Genomic DNA, 7,578 nt, shown 5'->3' on the forward strand with positions numbered 1-7,578 from the left:
TCTGTAAAACAAGACAAAAACAAAAAAAGGAAGTTCTCTGGTAAACGTTAGACTGGTTGGTGGTGTAAATGTTACAGATTTTAGTTATCCACTCTTTCATGGGTGGTGTTCTCATCTCCCCCCCCCCCCATATTGACAAATAATAATTCCAGCAGCAGTTAAGAGATGCTGCATTGATTCCCTGTCCTCTATTAGTACAGTTTAGTTAACATATCTGAATAGTAAAATAGTAGAATTTGTGTGATTTTGAGAGAAAATACTTCACCCAAAAGCATTTTAGAATATGCATTCAAGAGCAAACTTTTGTGCCTTTTAAAAAGTGGATTAATGAAGAAGCTGGGCAAAATGGAATAATGATTCCATTTGCACATTCCAAAGTGGCATGGGCTACAAATAGACTGATCTGTCCATATACATATTACATACATATTACATACAAAATGTAGGGAAGGGCGTCATTCCACCAGCACCCCTCCGTACTGGGTTATTAGACTACCAACCCAAGGCAAAATTCCTTCCAGACCCTAAACCTCACTCTCTGCAGGAGCATGAACTCTCCGGCACTTCAGTGTTGTTGCTGCTCCCATGCTTGAAAGGAAAAGCTCGCAGGTTTCCCGTGCCCCTCAAGTGATGGGGGATAAGGCAGTTGTCAGGGTAACCACAGGTATTTATTTCAAGATGAGCTGCACAGACAGAAGGGTGAAATTCTGAGTCATGGCACTTGCCTGGAGAGGTAAGATGCAGCTTGAAAGAGCCAGTCGCTTGTTATGTGCCAAAGAGGCTCCCTATATGGCATGAAATGGTAAGCTGTGAAAAAGGGGGAAAGAGGGAGCTCTGTCATTTCTACCCAATGGGCTTTTAAAAACCTCTGCTGTGCAATCAGTGTCACTTCAACAAATAGGGGAGTATGGCCTTGGATGCTTCCAAGCAGTGTTAGAAACTGAGATGTGAAAGCTAGGAGCTAAATGGCACCTTAAACCTAGGTTATGAGCGCAACAATGGAATGTCTAGGCACGCTTTTTTTATAGGAAGAATACAAAGCTGAAAATGAATGAACTGCAGCTAAAATATTATGTTCATTTTTCAAATGGTCTAGTCCTTCCCCTGCCCACCCCCCTAATATTCTTCAGAGGATCTCTTCTCCAGTCTTCAGAGAGTAGCTGAAGGCTGGGAGGCAGGAAAAGGTCCACCTTTCCTCCCACTCTGCAGTTTTAATCTGAAATCTTAGGTGCAGTACTGCGCCCAGAGCTCAGAAACTGCTCGCGCTAATGAAATTCCCTGCAGCAAAATGCGCCTAGAACAATGGGAGTTTTGAACGCTGCTTCCAAGTCCTGAAGGGATTGGTGTGAATGTTATGTTACTCTGGTGGAATGGTGGGGCAGAGGAAGTATTAGCCCCATGGCATGCTGGACTGGTCAAGAAGGAGTTAAATTAGCATGACACATTCCTTCTGACAGCATGCAGATCTGAAGGGGTTCCAGTACCATAACGTTTTGCAACTATTGCATCATAGAACTGTAAGACTTGAGAATTCCATTAGCGCTCACCACATTGTACTGCTGGTTCACATCTTTTAAAGCTTGTAGATTCTTTACATGTGTGTTGCTGCCTGCCCTGTGTTTGATTGTTCCTACTTACCTGCAAACCTTTAGATATCACTCATTTCGTTAATTCCGGCCCATTTCAGCATTCTGTCAAGATCATCTCCAATCCTGCTTCTGTCCTCTCTAAGAGTTTAGCTACCACACCTGGAATGGTGCTATAAATAGGCTAAGCAACACTACAGCGGAACCAATGGATTCAAAATACAAGGAGATTCTGACTAAACATCAGGAAGAACTTCTCTCTTTTTTTGGTTAAATGTTTTATTGAACATTTTCAACATAAGATACAACAAAAGCCAAAGTAACCCAAAAAAGAAAAAGATGCAGAAAAGCCAAAATAAGAGGAAAAACAAAAAAATAAAGAGGCAACAGAGAGAAGAGGAAATAGATATAAAAACCCTCTATCACAATTGTATCATATATTTTATCCATATTCAGAAAAGTAGACCTTCCCAGCTCTCAGCTGGGAACTTCTGTTTCTTCCCCCTACCTCCCACTCTGGGGGAACTTTTCTGGAAGAGCTTTCTGATGAGAAGAGCTGTTTGACAGTGGAATGGACTTGGAAGGTTATGGACTCTCCTTTGTTAGGGGCTTTTATACAGAGGACAAGGATGGATGGCCATCTTTCGGGGATTCTTCAGCTGTGATTCCTGCATTGCAAGGAGTTGCTGACCCTTGGGATCCCTTCCATCTATGATTCTATGAACCCAGAGGTATCTCATGCCACAGTTCCCTAAGCCCATGGGAAGCCATTGATTAGCACTCTTTGGATAGGTCACACCTGACTGGCGCCATCTAGCTAGCACCGTATTTTTTGCTCTATAAGACGCACTTTTCCCCCTCCAAAAATTAAGGGGAAATGTGTGTACGTCTTATGGAGCAAATGCAGGCTCCATGGCTCCCGCCACGCTCTGGAGGGTTCGTGTTGCTTTCGCTGAAGCCAGGAGAGCGAGAGGGATTGGTGCGCACTGATCCCTCTTGCTCTCCTGGCTTCGCTTTGCTGGAGAGGCGCTGCGCAGCTTTCCCTCTCTGCGCAACGCCCCTTCAGCGAAGCAGGAGGAGAAATGGAAGGGGCTCCGTTTCTCCTGCCACTTCGCTGAAGGGGTGCTGTGCAGAGAGGGAGAGATTTTTTTTTCTTGTTCTCCCCCTCTAAAACTAGGTGTGTCCTATGGTTGGGTGCATCCTATAGAGCGAAAAATACCATATTTTACCAGTGTGGCAACAAAAATATAATCGGGAATCTTGTTGGAATTGAGAGTCTTTCCCAGCCCCCCCCCCCCCAGGGATGCCAGTATAGAAAAGCTTGCATCCAATTATTTTCTACTCATAGTAGACCCATTAACAGTTATCAATATGACTAATTCAGTTCTGTTAAGGTCAGTGCTCTACTCTTCGTAGAACTTCATTGGATACAGTCCAAAGCATACGCTCTGCTTTTGAGGTATGGGCCTTAGACTGAGTCAGACCATTGGTTTGTCTGCCTCAGTATTGTCTACATGGACTGGCAGTGACTCTCCTGGGTTCCTGGCTCCCATGTCTCTCCCAGCCCTTCCTGGAGATGTCTGGGATTGAACGTGGGACGTTCTGCATGCAAATATTACCAGGCTAGGGCCATTTCTCAAAGTGTCCGTCTCTCCTCCAGTTAGACCCCATGCAAACATGGAGGAATAATTAGCTACCTGTGAGGAACACTGGATGATAAGGGGTGAGGGGAGAGCAGAGGCTGTTGCAAAGACACAACACCTTGTGGGTGCTTTGGGAACCCTTAATTATTTAATTGCTTCTGTTTCTTGTAAGGCTTCTGCAACTCTCTTGCGGCATGCTGGCGTCTCCCATGAGAATGACTGCAATATATAGAGAGAGGGAGAACACTCTGGCAGACTTTGAACATGATGACTTGGATATCTTTTGGACACGCTCTAGTTCCAACATCCATTTATCTGTCCCGGTGATTGCATGGAATTTTATGAGCTGTGTTATTTGCGAGGTCTGATAAGGTTAGCACAGCAGCCCTTCAGAGGTCTTCATTTCCTTCCAGGCTGCGAAACTGTATTCCTTACAGTGTTTCTCAACCTGTGGGTCCCCCAGATGTTGGACTATAACTCCCATCATCCCTGAACTCTGGCCTTGCTAGCTAGGGGTGATGGGAGTTGTGGTTCAACAACATTTGGGGACCCACAGGTTGAGGAAGGAAGGAAGGAAGGAAGGAAGGAAGGAAGGAAGGAAGGAAGGAAGGAGAATCCTAGCATAGCGACAACAGGCTGGATTTAAAACACAATTAATTTTAGACACAATTAATTTGCTGATGAGGGCCAATCATCCAACATCTGTCAAATGAAGGTGCAAAGCTGTTGGCAATGGTGTGCACATATCATTTTTGATGTCTAAGCAGAGGCTGGGCATCACTCTGTTGGGGACACTCTAGCTCAGCATTTCCTGCATTAAGCAGTCATGGAACAAGATGACCTTCAAGGCACACACACACACACACACACACACACACACACACACACACACCATCTCTATGTTTCTGCCACTTCTAATCGGCAGCAACTTGAGGTGCTGAAATGTGAAATGAAATACAAAAACTTTTAAAAGAATTGGAAAGTTCATAGTTTTGGGGCAGGGTGGGGGCATACGCATCGTAAGTATTATGCAAGGGTCAGTTCTGATTGGTTTGTATATTACTGTATTTTTTGCTCTATAAGTCTCACTTTTTCCCTTCTAAAAAGTAAGGGGAAATGTGTGTGTGTCTTATGGAGCGAATGCAGGCTGCGCAGCTATCAGAGAAGCCAGAACAGCAAGAGGGGTTGCTGCTTTCACTGCGCAGCGATCCCTCTTGGTGTTCTGGCTTCTGAGATTCAGAATATTTTTTTTCTTGTTTTCCTCTTCCAAAAACTAGGTACGTCTTGTGGTCTGGTGCATCTTATAGAGCAAAAAAGACAGTATTTCCCTTTTCTTTCTGTGTGCGTCATGATCCCATTGCCTAGTACCATTGTTACTCCAAGGAAGCCTTAGGCAACTCACAAATCACGAGACCTTTTTATTAGGGATGGGTGAATGTGTTGATTTTGGGGTCACTTTTTCCACTCAGGTTCAGTTCTCCACAGTCCTACATGAGTTTGATGTATCTAATTTAAAACCTCTCACTCAAGGGCATAGCTTGCTATGAAGCAAGATGGATGTGTTGTCTAACTCTGCACTCCCTATAGAGGTTTACATATCTCTAAAAATAGCATTTTATCTCATGGCAAGAAAAACCCCATACATGGTTCTTAACAGGGGACATGACAGGGAATGCACTGAGGACAAAGAGGAACCCTAAAGCAGAGGATGTGCTTTCAACAGATGGGAAAGTCTCTCTGACATCCTTAGCAATGATGAAGTAAATCTGGTGCTTGGAGGACCTAAAAGCCATAAGACAGGAAAGTTAACATCTGGCACACAGGACGATGCTGATCTTGCAGATCAATTATCACTAATGAGAAAAGCATTCGTAAATGACTCAAATGCTGCTCCTGCCCTATAAACCACTCTTTAAGGGATCTTTACACAGAAGTGAGAGATGGCACCAAAATGGCTAATGAGGCCCTAGATCCCAGCCTAAAACAGCAACCTCGGGTTGATGGAGTAAAATGGCAGTTTGTGACTTGAGAATCCATATGGATGAGCAGGAAAATTAGGCACGGAGGGCGATCATTCACTTTAGAGGGGTCCTTCCCTTAGCAGGAAACCTGGTGAGATTTTAATATGACAGAATAGATAATGATCAGTCCCCCCCCCCTCTGATATAGAGCGTGTTTTAAGAGTCCTGGGTCCCAGGACACAAAGTGGCAGGAATAACACATTTCTCATAACTGAGTTCTCCGCCTCAGTAAAAGGAAACATATACATTGCCCTTTGCAACCTCCAGACCATCAGCTATAACAACACTTCTGTCAGGACTTATGTCCAGAAATGTTAGGTAAGGATATGGTTTTATGTCTAGTGGTAGTGGTCAGTTTGGAGCTAGCACAACAGAAGGCCCTCAGAGCTGAATCTCGGTGTCTGAGCTGAACGATAAGGGTGGAGATGCTCCTTCAGGTGTACTGGGCTGAGGCCATTTAGAGCTTTAAAGATCAGCACCAACACTTTGAAATGTGCTTGGAATTGTAATAGTAGCCAGTGTAGATCCTTTAGGACGAGTGTTATATGGTCCCAGCTGTCGCTCTCAGTCGCCAGTCTAACTGCCACTTTCTGGATTAGTTGTAGTAATCAGAGGTAGCCCCACGTAGAGCACATTGCAGTAGTCCAAGCGGAAGATAACCAGAGCATGCACGACTCTGGTGAGACAGTCTGCGGGCAGGTAGGGTCTCAGCCTGCATACCAGATGGAGCTGGTAGACAGCTGCCCTGGACACAGAATTAACCTCTGTCTCCATGGACAGCTGTGAGTCCCAAATGACCCACAGGCTGTGCACCTGTTGTTTCAGTTACCTCATTCAGGACCAGGGAATCCCCCACACCCGCCTGCCTCCTGTCCCCCCAAAACAGTCAGGATTCAACCTCAATATGTTAACCGCCATCCATCCTCCAGCAATTATGTGATTACATATTGTAAACTGTATGTGATACTTGTATAGGAAGGGCAGTACAATGGTACCACAGTTTACAAACTTAATCCGTTCTGGAAGTCTGTTCTTAAACTGAAACTGTTCTTAAACCGAGGCGCGCTTTCCCTAATGAGGCCTTCGGCTGCCAGTGCCCTGTTCGGCTTCTGTTCTTAGACTGAGGTAAAGTTCGCAAACCAGGACACTACTTCTGGTTTTGCAGAGTTCGTAAACCGAATAGTTCATAAACAGGGCTGTTCTTAAACCAAGGTACCACTGTATCAAAATTTAATAAGTATAAAGAAATATATATATATTCTAGTGACCAAATGTCCTCATGAAGAACCTAGCTAATGCACCCTCCATCCTAGGCTGGCTGTTCCATCTGTAAGCACATCTGACTTTTATGTAGACAGGAGACCATCTGGGAACTGCCTGAAAGCTTTTCCAAGCCCTCCAGTGCAGAGAGCAGCATTGTTGCACCATAAATAAAATAGCCAATTATATTCTAAATCAGTTACTTTACCTTTCATCCCTGAGGACACACAAGCAAAATGCCCCCCTAAAAACATGTCCTTAACTATCCACCAAACGTAGAGAAGCTTGCTCTCCCCTGTTTATCTGACAGTACAAGCCAAGCATGTCTACACAGAAGTAATCCCTGTGGAATTCAATAGGGGTTACTCCCAGAACACTCTCCCCTGCCACACACACACACACACACACCCCAAGCTTGACTGGGTGCCTGTCAATCACTTGTCAATCGCCATAACAATGATATCAGTTCTTCCATTTTTGCCCCAAGGCACCAATAATCACGCAAACTCTGAACACTGAAGCTGTAATCCTGTGCATATTTACCTGGGAGTAAGCCTCTCTGAATGCAGAAAGCTGTAAATTCCAGAAATCCACCTTTGATTTTATTTTTTTAAAGTGTGTTTTATATAACAACTAACATTTAATTGCTAACTGAGTCCACCAGTTAAACAGCCTTAATCAGCTAAAATAATAATAATAATGAATCAGCTACCAGCACAAAAGTAGCACTTTTTTTATGAATGGAAAAAAAAACATAATTTGTTTTGCTTTAAATCATGCAGCTGTTACCTTCTGAGCCTTTGGATTTTTTACGCATGAGAGGAAAAGTGAATAATACCATACACACAAATGCCCTGAAGCTTTGAATGGTGAATTATGAAGTCATTAACATTTGCAAAATAAACATAATAGGCTTGTACAAGCCTTATGACACATTGCACAGGGATGGGAGAGGAACTCAGAATTATTTGAGCCACATTAAAAGAGCTGGATAGAAAAGAGCTGCAACCATAATGGGAAGCAATGGCCGTGCTGTAGCCTCCAGAAACAGGTTCTGACTTCTCATTT

The sequence above is a fragment of the Podarcis muralis genome, chromosome 7 (assembly GCF_964188315.1).
Source record: "Podarcis muralis chromosome 7, rPodMur119.hap1.1, whole genome shotgun sequence".
NCBI classification, from domain to species: Eukaryota; Metazoa; Chordata; class Lepidosauria; order Squamata; family Lacertidae; genus Podarcis; species Podarcis muralis.